Source organism: Falco naumanni, chromosome 3, assembly GCF_017639655.2.
Source record: "Falco naumanni isolate bFalNau1 chromosome 3, bFalNau1.pat, whole genome shotgun sequence".
NCBI lineage: Eukaryota > Metazoa > Chordata > Aves > Falconiformes > Falconidae > Falco > Falco naumanni.
In genome coordinates, this window is record NC_054056.1 from 16,298,407 (window position 1) to 16,314,135 (window position 15,729).

Consider the following 15,729-nt stretch of genomic DNA (forward strand, 5'->3'; position numbering starts at 1 on the left):
TTAAATCTCTTATTTATTCTTGAATGTACCAGCTTATTTGATGCTTATGGATTATTTTTTGAGAGTGTGCCATGTACAAACTCCCTGGCTCTGGAGCCTGTTGTAATAAAGACCTATTACATGTTGAAGGTGAGAATTAAACTAGACTTGAAGCCAAATGGGGAAGGTGACTACTAGTATAGCAGGAGTCTATTGCTTGTGTGTGTGCGTGCGTATGTCGCTTGTCTCGGAGGGTCAAATCTTTTATCATCTTATTGACGTGTTTCAAAATTGTTTAAAATTAGGTAGGTGTTCTAGTACTGTGTGGAACAAAGTGTTGTCTTATAGTGCGTAAAGACTTCCGAACAAAAAACAATGTGTGTTCTTTCCTGCCCAGCGGGGTCCTGGAAAGTCACTAGCTTACTCGTGTTGGAGGAACCTTGTTAAGAATAGGGAGGGACAGAGTTTCGGGGTCTTTTACACTGGAATCCCGTTACTCTGAATGTGCTGGCTTGCCTGTCTCCTGTTAACACATCATGGTTTGGATCATTGAAATGAAACAGAATGATTTAAAATTCAGGTGTCTGGTGGGCCAAGGTCAAGTTGAAGAGCAGTCCAAATAGGTCTATGATCCCCATGCCTTTATTCCCTCTGGGCAGCAAGGCTGGAAGTTACACGGCGATACCTATAGTATAGTTTTAGTTTTCAGTAGCACTGTCTTACAGTACCTTTGCCATGTTTGTGGGAATTGTTTCATAATAGAAGCAACCGACTTTGTGAAATTACTGTAAAACTTCAGTTAGTGCCTGCCTCCTGCAAGCTAGCTGTTTGTGTCCCTCCAGTGAGTCATTCGTAACATCTAAACGTGTTAACAAAAACTGTACTCACGAGTTTAACGACTGCAAGTGGCAAGCTGAGCACAAAATCAAATATGGATCGCTTCATGTGTGTATTTTTCAAAGTTGGAGTCCTTTACCTGCCCTCCCCTTTCTGGTTTCAACATACCAAGTACTGTGACAGAATTTATGGGGCCTTTTGGGGAGCTGCTGGCACTGGCTCTTCTGTGTAGATGTTTTTGTCGTGGGTCATTTGAATTGAAATGTAAATTGTAGAAAATGTGGGTTGCAGTTTATTCTATGGTTGTGTTTATAGTAATGGGAAGAGGACACGGACTAATAGCAATTTCAGTGGCTCTAGAAGATGATGTTTTGACAAAGACAGTTGAGAAGGAAAGCTCTTTGCATTGGTTTCTGGCAGAATGTGGCTCCTTCTTATTATGGGAAGCAGCTCGTTGGGTTTTAGTGGCTTTCTGTAGTATTTCTGTTGTCCCTCGTTGGAGCCTTGTGTATACATTTACACACACCCAGACTTTCAGCTTTTCTTTTTGAACAATGTTTGGTGCATGTAGCTTCCCAGGGCACAGGATGTGGCAAACAAAGTTAATCATATAGCTGAAAAACTTTATTCTTCATAAGCATGATGCAAACGGGAAAGAGTAGGCACTTGCAAGGTGTATTAGGCTAGAAGAAACACATGGGTACGTAGCCTCCCTTCTGAGGGACGTGTCTGTCCTGGAGAGGGGGAAAGTGAATGGTTTGGATGGTGCTTGCCAGCATATTGTAGGTGTTTGTCTCATACCTTAATTCTAGACGGATTGTTTGCTGATAATTGCAAAGCATCAGCTGGTATGTTAAAAAACTAAAACGATCCCACTTCTGTCTTTTTGAATGTCAATTTGTCACAGTCATTTGTATCTCTCTTTCCTCCAAAATCTGTCACTGCGGCTGCCACGCAGTGGGGACAAGGAGCTGCTTCTGTATGTGGGTTGTTACTGGTGCTGTCTCTGCCAGCCTATGTGGCGTGTCGGTTGCAGTTTCCCTATTGCATTATTTAGAAGGAAGAGCTTTTCTTGTGGCCAGAGATTTTAGGCCTTGTTAGCTCAGAGGAGAAAAAAAGAAAAAGGAAGAATCCTATGCCTAGATGAAGTCTTGGAAAATTTCTGTTAATTACGGGGGAGGAGGGAGCTTAGCTTACAGATTTTATTGCCCTCCCCACCCCCAACCTGGAAGTTAAATTCTGTTCGCTGTTATAAAACTTGGGTTTTTCTTAGGGTATAATTGAATAATAATGTTGGACTACATTTCAGAGTCATTCCTAGGGGAATGTATTTTTTTTATCTGAGTATACAGGTGTTCTGTCTGTGCTGGTGAAGAAGCTGTAAAATACAGAAGTAAAATATAGAAGAAAAAAGATGTATAAAAAAGATGTATTTTATACAGTGGTACTTCTGGAATCTTTCTGTTAATTTCAGAATCACTGGTACTGCTGGTGAGGTGGCTCATTGATAGGGAGGTTTATGAAAAGATGTAGAAGAAATAAAACACGTTGAGTACCTTACAGATGTGAACATGTCTGTGACATTGCTGTCCTCCCTCAAACTCCTCCTGTGTGCTCAGACAAACTCACGGATGTCTGGTCTCACCATACATTTCTCTGACATGCAAGCGCGACGGGCACTGGTATGGGGTGCGGTGCGGGATGCATCCCTTCTAACCCAGCTACAACCTGGCTGCTTTCCGAAGCCCTTACACGTTGCTTTTTCTGCTACTTTGCACGGGGATGTTTCAAGGGAATGGAAACATGGCCCTTGCATGCATCTGCGGGTCCTTGAAATGAAGCGCAGGCGTGTGTGTTCAGCGGTTGGGGCTGGTGGGCAGCATGAAGGGCACGCGTTGCACGCTGGCGTGTAGGCTTAGTCTGCTGCTGATTCTCTTGCATCTGCAAATAAGATGCTGCCGTCGTGCTGAAGGCGGAGGTCAGGGAGCAGCTGGAGTTTGTTCTTTCCTCTACCAGGGCATCGCCATGGGAACGCCACAAATAACTTTTTCTGAACGCTTTCATCTGCAGATTGAGGATATAATGGTCATACGTTTCTCCGGATTGGGTAATTGGGATGGAGAAACAATATCCTTTGAGAGCTGAATAGGTTGTGGTTGACTTTACACTTAGTAAAATAATACGATGAACAGCAAGAGAAATGGAGCATTTAAAAATGCTTAGAACACGTTATCGAGATGTTTGCTTTCTGTCAGATTATGCAGTTTTAACTGAAATGTTTGATGGAAATATATTTCCATATCAAGATGTCACCTAGTCTTAAATCAAGTTTATAGTGGTTTTATATTTCCTAGTGAAGGAAACGTTCCTTCTAATTCATTTTTTTTAACCAGAGATACAAAATCATAAGTTTAGCCAACCAATTTAATTACAGATTTACATTTTTTGAGATGCCTGTGAAAGTGTGTGTGTGCTTATTTCTCTTGCTCTGGGGGAGGATAGAAAGGGGATTTTCATATGATTTCTCACATTAGGACAAATCAGTTAATTGCCAGAAAATTCTGCAATGCTGTGTGCATGTGAGGGATTTCCTTGCTCTTGGGTTTTAGTTGTTGTTCATTTTGAACCTTTTCAGTGTTTGCATAATGCAGATCTGGTTTGGTTTTAGTGAGTGGATGGAGCAAAGGCTTCCTATGACACGGTGCCGCTTCTAGTTCGCTTGGTGTGCTGGGGGAGCCTGCGTTTGGGAGGGCTGGGTCTCTGGTCCCTTCGGCGGTGCCAAAGCAGTGCCACGCGGCGCTGGCATCAGCTGAGCTCTCGCCAAAGGGACCCGAGGGCTGTTGGCACTCCCTCGCGCCTTGTCCCTGAACGGAGGTGATGAAGGTCGTCGGCTCGTTAAGCGTTAATCACTTTGGGCAGCAAGAGGCATCATCTGTGGGATGGGAAATGCATCCTGTGCTTTCGGCGGCGCGGGTGGGTGCAGGGGCCCAAGGGTGTCGGAGTAACCTTGTCTCTGCATGGCGCTTGCCAAACGCGGGATTGCAGCTTTGAGCAGAGATGCCTTTCACTAATAGAGTTGGCAGCCGCAGTCATTAATCATCCTTGTAAACACTTAATGACGCAGTACGAGAAAGAAGAAAAAGTTAAACATCGGAAATGTAAAATGCTACCTAGGGCTTTTGTTTCTGACAGTTCTCTATATTTACGTTCTCTGCTGGGAGAAGGCCAGAATTTCCACAGTAGAAAAAACCAGTAGTAATTGCTTCGTGTGCTTAAGCTTTTCTTGAGGGGCACGGCGGAAACGACCTGTTCTCCAATGTGCTATCTAGCATCAACTTCTTACAAATTTCAGGCTTAGGTATTACTTGCTAGTGTGCAAATAAGCAGTTATGAAACTCTGTATCTGAGCATTATTTAGCATAGGAAGAAATTCTTTGACAGTGCTGCGCTGGGGACCTTGAGTCGCCTGCTCAGTGCCATCTGTGATGTGGTCTTGCTTTTTTGTTTCGCTTGTGCGACAGTGACATTCTCCTTTTCTGCTTGACATCAAGTTATTTCCCGTCTTTTCTTTAAAGCACGCAGGTCTTGAAGGTTTGGAGAATTGCCCAAGGGACGTAAGACACTCAGACTGATTTGGGAAGTGACTCTCGAGTGTTTGTGCTGGCTTTTGTGCTATGAAATGCCAGCAAGGGGTGGGTGAAAGCGATGTGTCCTCTGCTGCCTGCTGTCTCCAGTTCCCCCTCAGCCTCCTGGCAGAGACACATCAGGCAGCCCGTAACGGGGACGGCTCCTCTTGTGACAAGTTTGTTCATCAAAGTACAACTCCGGGTAGCAGTAACACATACTACTTTTTTTATTATTATTATTTAATGCTTTTAAGTGCCTTTTAGAATTAGCTCTTATGTCTGAAAACTTAAAACACCTATTTGTTTTAAGGATGCCCTGGACGGTAGAGTTTATTGTAACACTTTGCAACATTTCTGTACCAGTTCATACGTTATTTACTGAAGTAGCTTATTGTGTTACACATTCAAGGGGTTGGGCGAGTGTACGGGATCGGCTTTTCTCATCACCACAGTCGGAGCGAGCAAGGGGCATCTGTTCTGGTCACAGCATCCCCTCTGCAATATGCAGAAAGCAACAGTGCTCATTACAGTTTCCTGAGGACTGTAAAGTTACTCAGTGTTTTTGTTTCATTAAGCTCAAGTTAACTCAGGTGTGTTTTGCTGAAGCACAGAGTTCCCCAAAGGCAGAGGCTGGCTGTTGTTGCAGGAGCTCTGCGCTGATGGAGCACTTACAGAGCGTCCTCGCAGCCTGCATCGGCTCTGTGATCTCTTAAGAGCAATGAGAATATTTAATTTTGACTAATTGCCTGCTGCCCGTGTGGTCACGGAGTATAAAATACAACGGTGGTATTGGCAAATGCTATTATTAGACGTTTTCTTGCTTTCTGTTCTGCCTGATGATCCTTGGCTGGAGGAGTGGTGGGGAAGCAGTCGCAGCCTGGCTTGTGCGTGCTTCCTATATAGGAGGTATGTAAAAGAGGTGTAGATGTGGCACACCTAGGGACATGTGTTAGCGGTGGCCTTGGCAGTACTAGGTTAATGGTTGGACTTGATGATCGATCCTAAATGTCTTTAAAGTGCTGGAAGAGCCAGAGCATCTATAAAATCAAGAACATTGGTGTGGATTCACACCCCTTGTTTCAGTGGTGGTGGTGGTCTTCTGCTAGGTGTTGTAGCTGGGGAAGGCAGCAGAGTTTGTCACTAGTTGGATGTTCTACCAGCCATTGGTACGGCACTTACCAAAGCGTGTCCATCCCCTTGGCCAACAGAAACGTCAGAAAACCCACATTCTGCAGAGGAGAAGAAAAAGCTCAGAAAGTGAGATCAAAGGAAATACTAACATTTCCACCCTGAGTGGAGCTGAGTGGGGAGTAAGCTGTTTGTACACCTGACTGGTGCAGTCTAGCACATGTGGGCGGCTTCTCTCGCTGCGTGTGTGATTAGGATTTAAGACTGATCAGTGAACGAGATGGAAATTTCTCTTGAACAGAAGCACTTCATTATGGGTTTATTTTGTGAAATTAATGAAATTCTGCACTCTGCTTAATGTACAAAGCAGAAAATCTGCTACTGGCTTTGCTTTTGCGGTTTCTCAGTTATGTTTACATAATTAGTAAATGTTGTGAGCAGGCTCGGTGATTTAGCAGAATTGAAAGGTTACTGTTCCTGCCAGTTTTCAAGAAAAACAGTAATACCTGCTCTGCTGTTTGTGCTGAGTAGAGATTCCTCATCTTCCTCTTCGGAAAATCTTAACTTTTTTCCTTCCCTTTTGTTAATGTTAGGACCAACGTTGTAATTGTATAATAATAAGTCTTTAAAAATGGCTGATTTTGCACTTCTGTGCAGTTAATGTGTTGGAGTCCTGGGACCAGACTGAATCCTGTAAAGCATAGCAAACAGATGAAATACACTCTTTTGGATAACGTCCTGCCCTCCTGTTATTTTTTTTTCCCCCAAGCAAACTCAATTGAATTAATTAAATTAACTTTTTTTTAGACTTAATTATAGCTAAAGAAAAAAATTCTTCATAATTAGTTTAGCATATTATACACAAAGTGTAAGATGCTGATGGTATTTAGCTTGCTGACTTTTTGACATCAGTAACCTATGAAAATGCCTCTGAATATTTTTACAAGTTTTAAGGCTTTCTAGCAATTAGCTTGGAGTGGAATTGGTCCAGTTTGCTTTGAGTGCTCCTGCAGCCGTGCCATGCATCCAGACTTCACAGTGAGTACCCTCCTGCTCCTGTCTGCAGAGACACAGCTGCCTGTGCTGGTGGCGTTCAGGGGATGGAGATACTGGTTTTGTGCGCTGCTCCAAGCGATGGGGAGGCAGGACCAGGTCTGGGGTGTGAGGGCAAAACCTCCCAGCAAACCTGAGCCGCCCTTTCAGAGGGGACGGTCTGGTTTGTGCCATGGGAGGCGCCCCAGGTTCCTCTGCTGAAAGCCTGTCGTGTAGGCAGCCATAGTGCAGCGGCAACAAAAGCGTGTCCAGGCGTGTACTCTCTGTAAGAATGGACTCTGATCCGTTGCCTACTGTATGTTTAACACACACACACACAAAAAAAAGGGTATCGTAGATTGCTCTAGGAACGCAGGGAAATAAGGTGGAATATTATTTCCTCCAATTGATAAATCTGCTGTGCTTTTCCTAACCTGCATCGGCTGTTGCGGCTCATCCTTTTAATGGTACATGAATACTCTGAAGTATAGTATCAAAAGAGGATGTATAGGGGGAATAAAAAGTTGGAGTTACCAGTTATGTAAGCCCTTTTTCAAACATGAGAATCAGCAGAGTCCGTAAATTTAATTATCATTTAGCTGTTTATCTATAGGAATACCAACGGTAGCGGCAGGTACTGCTGCATCACGTATTTGGGTCTCTGGCTTGCCCAGCACAGAGTGGAATACTCAGTGGTGTGTTAGGCGAGTTGTACTTTGTATTGCATTTGACAAGGAAAATGTTACACCAAAGTCAATTTACAAAGTCAATTGTAAGTGTCTCTCTGCCAGGGACTGGCATATATAAACACGAATGAATTGGTTCACTTGTCAAATGAATGGAAACTTGAGGATATTGTATTTTGTAAGTGATTGAAATCCTGTCGTCTTGGTCTCATGTTCGCTACTTCTGAGCGTGGCTGTTTCATTTTGAAAAGAAAAATCAGGGGATTTAGATGAAAAATTAAAACTAGATATGAAGGAAAAATTAGTGCCAATAAAAGCAGAGATTTTATGCAGGGGTAGAACTGAAGGAAAAGGACCAACAGTGAAATTGGTGGTTTTTTCTGCATAAGGAGTGATCACTGGGGGGAACAAAGTGTACCGGGGGGCAGGGAGGGCAGGAATCTGTTGCAGTGGAGGAGAAATAAAAAAAAAATAGTAATTTTTTAAAAGAATAGAAAACAAAGTCTCTGTGTTCGTTCCCTTGGAATTAAGGTCTGTACCCAGTTGCTGATGAGCATGGTGGTGGGTGATCAGCAGAGGAGCCGGGGGCTGTTTGCTGCCCCGTAGGCAGGAGAGTGGAGTTAGCAAAGTGCTGGTGGAGTGTTGGGCATTGCGGGTCTGCCCCGCTTGACTGGAGTCGGCTGCCATCCCGGGCACAAAATGGTCTTGGAGTTCTTTAAAACTCATCTTTATGCAAACTTTGTCTTACCTGAGAAGTCAGGAGGGAGCCTGACTGGTGTTGGGGGCTGCGGGAGCCGCACCGGAGCTGCCTGTGCCAGCAGCCCCTGCCCCACTGCCGCAGCTGCCCACAGGGTGACCGTGTTCATTCCCCATCTCCCTCCTTTGAGGAATTCCTGAGGGACGGGGTCTTCCTGAGCATATGATTCATGATAATACCTTCTGGACTTAATTAGCTGCTGAGTCACTGCAAATCTCTGCCTTTGTTGTCAAATTATTTCAAAGTCACTTGGTTTCCAAACCGCTTTCCTCCAGGATGAGCCCGTTCCGCAGATCCGTGGGGCAAATTGATTCAAGGACCCAGCCTCAGCACACGGGTGAGGTAACGGTGGAAAAGTGTACGCAAAAATTGGGATGGGTAAATGTTGGAAGCAATGGCAAGAACTTAAGTTTGAATTCCAGTGTGTGACAGTAACTTTCGCAGGAGAGTTTGCCAGAGAGTGCTGCCTGGGGGGTGTTAAAGGTACAGACCTGCCCGCTTGGGCCGGGGGCCTCTCGCCTGCCATGCGCGTAAAGCGGGAGCGATGCAGAAGGATGTGTTTCTGGAAGAATCCAGAGGCAAATTTTGAACTACACCTCAGCTTTGAAGATGGTGATTTTCTGTCATTGGTGGCTTCTTGGCCTTGCAAAGACACAGTTTCGTGGGGTGGGTTGGTTTCTTGGCTTGAGTCATGAAGCTATGCCAGTCGTGCTGAAAGGCTCCCGAAATGTCACGCCTTGCCAGGGCTGGGGGAGACGCTGGAACAAAAAGGGATGTAATGCCCTTGGTGGTTGTCTTTCTCCTAAAGTTATCTGATGTAAATATTACGCTCTCTGCATAAATTTAGTATAGATAATTGACTGCATCTTGCTTGGGAATGGGTACCAAAGGTTGTTTTATAGCTTCTATGTAATTGAAATTCCAGGAGGAGAGGCCTTTGTCTTGGTAACCACATTTGAATTACTTTTTTATTGTAGCGTTCAACCAATATGATATGATGTTAGGAGTTCAGTGTGCGTGTGTGTCAATAATCACTGTATTTCCACAGTTACGACGATTAAAGCAAACTCTTGCAAAAGGGTGTGTAATACTTTGGAAACAGGCGACCTGGAAGTTGTACTGACAGCGTCTGTGTTCTCACCGAAGCGGCCGCCTCCGTAGGGAAGGGGGCTGTCGGGCTGCAGCGGGGCTGCGTGCTTGCTGCATCCCGGCTCCAGCACCCCAGCCGCGCTGCTGTCTCTCCCGAGCTCCGAAAACACCTTTTCTATAGTAAAAAGCCAGTGCACAGTATGGAAATGGAAAGACTTGTAGAAGCCATTCTACAGGGAGGTTTAAGGAAAAAAAAAATAATTATTAAAAAGAGCTGGTAGAGGTTGAAGCTGAGGTTGGTCGGCAGGGTGGTGGCGGCGCAGGAGGGCCAGCAGCATCCCGGGTGGGAGCAGGACGGCCGGAGGGCGCTGCCCCGTGCGGGGAATTGCGAGAGCTTTGATGGGATTCCGTGGAAGGTACGAGTTTTACTCACTGAAGCTCCTTTGTTTTGCAGAGATCTTGATGCAGACGCCCTTTTGGATTTCTTTTTAATAATGTGTGACCCTTCACCTTTGATCCCTTGACCTGCATTACTTTGGTAACCATTTCATTTTTTAATTTCATGTCATTTTTAATTTTGGTGTGCAAGCTGTAACATTTCATCATTTTAAACTGTAGCATTCTTTGACCTCCCCAAATGTCTTTTTTTTTTTTTTCCCCCTATGAAGAGATGTAATGTTGGCTTTTCTTAAATAAAAATTATTTCAGTTGTTAAAAAAAATAAAGTATATAACTTTCATTGGTTTTTGCTTCTTTTAAGTTTAACTGTGTGTATGTTTCCTGTATAGCACATTACTTTTTTTGACCTGTGTTCTCCCAGTACTTACTCTAATTTATTTTGATATTTCTGTACATCTTTGGTTTTAATTTGCATTTCTCTACAGTTCTTTTGGTCACTAAAACATATGCTGGGTCCTGTCCCCCTTCCCACTCAGTCACATAGCTCAGAGTAATCATGGGAGCATTTAAGATACTCTTATGAATAAGAAATGCTCTTTATTGTTAAAATTTTGTTCCTTGTCCTGAAGATAACTTTTCCTAACCATCAGCTTAAAACTGATAGCTATTTTAATAAAAGATTAGGCTTTAGACCAAAATGAAAATCTCGACTGAAACTCAATTTACATTTATTTTTACATTATCACTGAAGCCAAGAGGAAAGTTATCAGTGCTTTGAGATGTGCTTTAAGCACAGATGTGCTTAAAGAAGCAGTGTCGAGTGTACGTGGGATAGTAAAGCTTCCAAAGTTTAGTAGCTCTTTCTTTGCATTTTTCCATTGAAAGGGTACTGGTGTATAAGACAGGTTTTGGCCAGATTCTGTTTTTATCTTGTAAATGATCATATGAAATCTACTGAGCACGGCCCACTGAAGTACAGATTATTTTTTAAGTGCCTCATTATTTTATTCTCTAACATTTAATGCTGAAGTTTTAATTGCACACTGATGAAGCTGCTAAATGAGCGCTGAAATGGATTTAGGTCTTCCCTGAGCCTTGTTGATGCTTATAAAACTTCACACTGTTCATTAGACCTGCAGATTAAAATGGTAGTGAGCTGTTCACATGTTCCGAGTCGGCTCCGCTGACCTCGTCTGGCCGCTGCCTGTGTCCGACCTCTTTTGGAGGAGGCTGAAGCCCATCTGAAGACCCTCCTGCTGATGGTCCGGGGCTGCTGCTGAGCCGTGGGGTCTCAGCCACCTCATTTACCTGCCAGCCCTCTGCAGGGCTCGGAGGGTTTTCCCCCTGAGTGTTGGGGGCACACCATCGTCACCCGAGTCTCTTTCAGGAAACATCTCCTATTTTTAATTAGCATCTGTGGTTGAGAAGACGGTAGTTCTGGCACTAATCTTTGTGCTTAACCAGCAAGATCTCTGTTTTCAAACTGCCCTTCATTGTGTTTGCAGAGTCACCTGTTAAGTAACGTGGCAGTTACAACCAGTATGCACCATGTTCTGCTGCCCAGTATCTCCTCCGTGTTGATGTACGTGTTTCTCTTTGACCCCGTGGTTAGGAGCCAAGCTGGACATCGTAGCCTGCACTGGCATTTGAAGCGTTCAGGTGTTTTTTTCCTTTTCCCCTCTTGTTCCAGATTTCAGGGTTTTTTTTAGGCTGAGAGTCATTGATTCTGGTATACAAGGCTCTAGCTCCTACATCGAATGTGCTTTGGATAGCTGGGATTTGGCTTTTACCCTGGTTTTAATGCTGCCTGTCAGCCTGAGAAGTATGATCCTCCAAAATCATCTTGAGCTATTTCTTCAGTCTTTTGGAACAGGGTTTTTAAAACTCAGTGGAAAAAATATTTATTTTTGCTCAAGAAAACTCCTTGAAGACTATTTTTCTCCTCCTTGTAACACATTTTATATCAGCAGCAGTTAGACATGAATGCCTTGACTTTCTAGGAAAGCAATTTTTAAAAAACCTTTATTTAGACATCTGGAAACGAAAGGGAATCTCTCTCTGTACAGAGGGCTGGCTTTCAGCTGCCTCCTGGTAGAACAAATTGCAAAGGGAAAAAAAAAAAAGCGATGGAATAAAAATGTCTGGTGTTGGGAATTGGAGTCAATATAAAAACACATGAGGTTAAAAGATAGCTGGAATTTCTTGTTTCAGGAGATATTTTGTCATGTCCATCCAGCCTTCTTTTCATAAGGTAAGCGTTCTTAGCGATGGGAGTAGTTGGGTATATCTCGCAAGGTGTTTGGGTGACACAGGATAGTGCATGCTTTCTTCTTCATGATCTTTCCAAGTATTCTGTTAGGCACAGATGGTTATTCACAGAAATCAGCGTAATGAATATGGATTACGCCTGATTAGCTATTGCACAGGCTTCCAGGATGCTAGACCTGCTGTGGAAGGAGGAGGTAGAGCCCTTGGAAAGGGAGGGTTGGAATTGGTCTCAGTTTAAACAACAGTAAATGCTAGTAAGAAAAGCTGCTTCACTAACACGGCAGTGGCATTACCATTTACACCAGCTTAAAGTTTGTCTTTGGGTTTCTGCTGTAGGATTACTGGGTGACAGTAGGGAACATCAGCAACAGTTGTCTGTTTTATGGCAGGAGGTGACGGAACTGAATTCATTTTACTGAGCTTGTTTTTTACTGAACAGGAGCGAAAATACATGTTTTCTTCAAACGCTTAATCAAAGAACTACACAATGCTGCAAAATGTTGGCAAAGCAAAACATTTGTCTATTTAAATATTAAGAGAATGCTCTATTGAGAGATTTGTTCCTGCCTACAAGGTTTTTCTGTTATTCAAAGCCAGAATATTGATAACATCCACTCCTGAAACAAGTCTTAATTTTGATATTTATGCAACATCTTGTACTGCTGGATGCTTTTATATACTAACCTTAACATAAGGCTAAATGGCTGAAATGAAATACTTGGCACATTTACTAGATTTAGAACATTGCATGTCTTCTTGCTGTTCAGGTAATGCAGCTGGGGTCAGATTAACCTAATCTGCTTTATTCAACCTAATAGACACACCTGGGTATCAGTCATCTGTATGTGCTGTTCATGCAATAAAATACACATAGGCAACAGACAAATGGCTCACTTCAGTCTGGACTACTCTGAAAAACAGATGTATCGGTCAACACAAGCAAACAGTGGCTTTCTTATCCTGTTAGTAATGAAACTCATCCAAACATGCAGGATGAAAAAGCATCCAGGACAGACTCTACACCCCTGCCCCCCGCCCAATTTTGCACCTGAGAAAACGCAGATTTCTGTACAGAACCTGTCGGTACCCAGTGCTCGTAACAAGTGGGCAGCCATGCCCTGCTCCTGCGGTGGAGGGCTGGCAGCTTCGGGATGAGAATCCTGTTGCCCTCGTGCCTGGAAGGGAAGGGGAATGGTCGCTTTTTGGAGGAAGGCTGGTGTGCCGTGCCAGCCTCGCGGCAGTGGTGCCCGGCCACCGGTGGGAGAGCTGGTGCCCTGGCCGTCGACTTCTTGGGGACCTTCTCCCCGGGGGTTGGGGTCAGTTTCCCAGGCTTCTCGCCCCGCTTGCTGTTCTCTGCATATATTGTTTGCAAAGCCCTTCAATAATTTAGTTACTGCTGTTGCTGTAATCTTTACATTCTCAAAAAGTGTGGAGGTCTATGGGTGCTGAAGGGGTGAGGCGATCTTGTGCTTCTGCTTTTACTCTGCTTACAGCAGTAGAACTCCTGTAGCAGTCAAAACCCCGCATTTGGCTTTCTGTCCGTGCTGGAGCTTAGGGTCCTCTGTCTTTCCTTCACTCTTAGCTGCAGAGCTTGGGTGAGAAAATGTTCGGTGATAAAAATGTGTTTTTATTTCTCCTTCAGGTTTGACTTGTCTGCTTTTCAGCTCTCCTAGATATTGGAAATTCCCGTTTGTGTTTATTTTCTCTGGATTCCTTCCCACAAGACAGAAGTGAATACAGCATGGATTATTGGGGAGAGCCTTGGCTGGGAATAAGGATAATTGCAGTCTCTGGCTGTGCCACAGATTTACATGATTTCTTTTAAGTTATTCACCTGCACTGTATCTGTTTCCTCAGCTGTAAAATATGGGTAATTACCTCCATTGTAAAATGTTATGGGGTCTGCTGGTAATTATATGAATGAAGCGCTAATTACAGTAATTATTACTTGGACCTAGTCTAGATCTGGCTTATGTTCCTGTTGTGATGAACGTACAAAACAAATACTAAAACTTGCCTTTCTCCATTCTTTGTGAGGGACCTGGAAGGGGAAGGTGCTGCGGCACTCGAATGTAAATGCCTGATGAGAAGCTCTACTACTGCTTCACCTGAGCCACTCTGTTAACTTCCCACCTTCCTCGGTCCTCGTGCCTTAGCAGGGCGGTGGGCTGAGGAGAGGCTATGAAATTGCCAATTCAGTAGTTGGATCAACACGCGAGCTTCTAACAAGGGTTCGTGCTTGGGCATCCGCTCCTCTCCTTGGAGATGTGTAGAAGGAAGCAGATGGGGAGCAGTACTCTGAGATACCGGCTGGGTTGGGGCCAAGCTGCGTGCTACCTGGTGGCCTCCCTTCCTTTGGAAGATCTGACCTTGATGGGAGGAAAGCTGTCCTTCCAGCTGTTGAGGTTATTTCCCTCCTGTAAGAGACTGCGGCTTGCAAGACTTTATTATCAAACGTTTTATTTGCCTTTCTCTTCTCCATTTATTTAGGACATGCTTTCTTTGTAGCTGGGAATAGCTCTGCTATCCATTAAGCAAGGCTGGGTAGTGGCGGAAGAATTGATGTTCTTTAAGGTAGAAATGGAGTGTTCTCATCCAGAAAATACTGCTGCTACTCCCTGGAGGATGCTGTACTCTCCAACGCTAGTAATAATGAGTAATGTCTTACATCTGTTAACGATGAGAGGCTCCTACCTGGTACCAGCCTTCTGGACACACACATTGTGGCACAGTAACAACAAAATCATGGTCTTGGTTTGTCTTGCTGCAGTGCCTGCCTGCTCAGTGCTGCCACGTCTGCTCGCTCTGCCTTTCTGGGTTCTGCTGGATGGATTTCCCCCCTCACCTCCACACACGCGCTTGCCATCGTCCTCAGCCTTTCTTTGCCTTGGAAGAGCAGCCGTAGATCTTGGTGATGCTGGAATGTGGTGGTAGCAAGCTAGAGGCGATGCACTGAGCAGCTCTCGCTTTCCCATAGTTCATGATGGCAGTGAATTTTTAACTGTCAAGAGGTGGGTTTAGTTACTGTCCAGTATGATAATCTGAAAAGACTTTTCAGCCATGGAAAGGCAATTTTTTAATTGTAGTTTTGCACGTGAATTTTCCGAACTAGATGCTCATCTCCAGTAGCTCATTTCCAATTGATTCTACGTGTTGAAATCAATCTGGAGTATATCGCATCCTCGCAGTATTTCAGTGGTTGGCAATGCAAAGTGCATCTAATGCAGCTTGTTCAATTATTATTCTGTTTAGGGATAACTGAGGGAGATGAATGGTTCCAAGTACAGGTTTTTTCCAAGGCTTCTAGGTTGAAAACTTAAAACCATAACTGAAAACTCACCAAATACAAGTATTTTTTAAATCATAACTGGAAACCCACCACACACTTTTATTTCTTTGCCACTCTCTAGATGTGTGTCCATCCACACTGACACATCCATCTACACTGACGCAGGTTGTGGTCCTGTCTGGAAACTTTCACTGCGCCAGGACCTGAGCCGCTGGGCGTACAGCACAGGCGTGTGGGCAGCAGTGCTACCAATGCCGCACGCCAGGTGCCTGCCCGCAGCGTGCCTGACTCACAGATTTTGTGCCATGTTTTCCCTTTGCATGCCCTGTGGCTGCACGGGTGATGTGCCACCTCGGTGCTCCTGGAACCCGCCATCCTCTGCAGCCTCAACCATGGCAAACGGGCACTGGCTGCATTTGTAGTTTTGCTCTTCGTAAGCGAACGTTTTTTTTCCTGACAGAATATTTGTGTGCTCCAGCGACGGGTAGCAGTGTGCGATTCCTCTTGACGAGGGAAAGCAGTCATTACCAAGTAATAAGTGTGTGGAAAGAACTTGCCTTGTTAGGTGGAGGAAAAAGTAAATGAGGGAATAGCATCCCTCCTGCGGTCACTACTGCCTCACTTCAAAGCATCTACAGT

At 44.3% G+C, this 15,729-nt stretch overlaps 1 protein-coding gene and 1 long non-coding RNA gene across 11 annotated transcripts in view; both read left to right on the forward strand.

Annotated features, from left to right (window-relative positions):
* Positions 1 to 15,729, forward strand: part of CAMTA1 (calmodulin binding transcription activator 1) — a 323,207-nt gene that overhangs the window by 30,708 nt on the left and 276,770 nt on the right. The window contains exons 1-2 of one of the 10 annotated variants that reach the window (XM_040588309.1): positions 9,593 to 9,672; positions 11,039 to 11,192. The exons of the other annotated variants lie outside the window; for them this stretch is intronic. The gene's annotated coding sequence lies outside the window, so the exon portion shown is untranslated. Of the gene's footprint in view, positions 1 to 9,592; positions 9,673 to 11,038; positions 11,193 to 15,729 lie in introns of those variants that run through there. 10 annotated transcript variants of the gene reach the window in all.
* Positions 3 to 9,669, forward strand: LOC121085545. The gene is made up of 2 exons (XR_005827101.1): positions 3 to 8,382; positions 9,094 to 9,669. It is a non-coding gene; the product is annotated as an uncharacterized LOC121085545 (long non-coding RNA).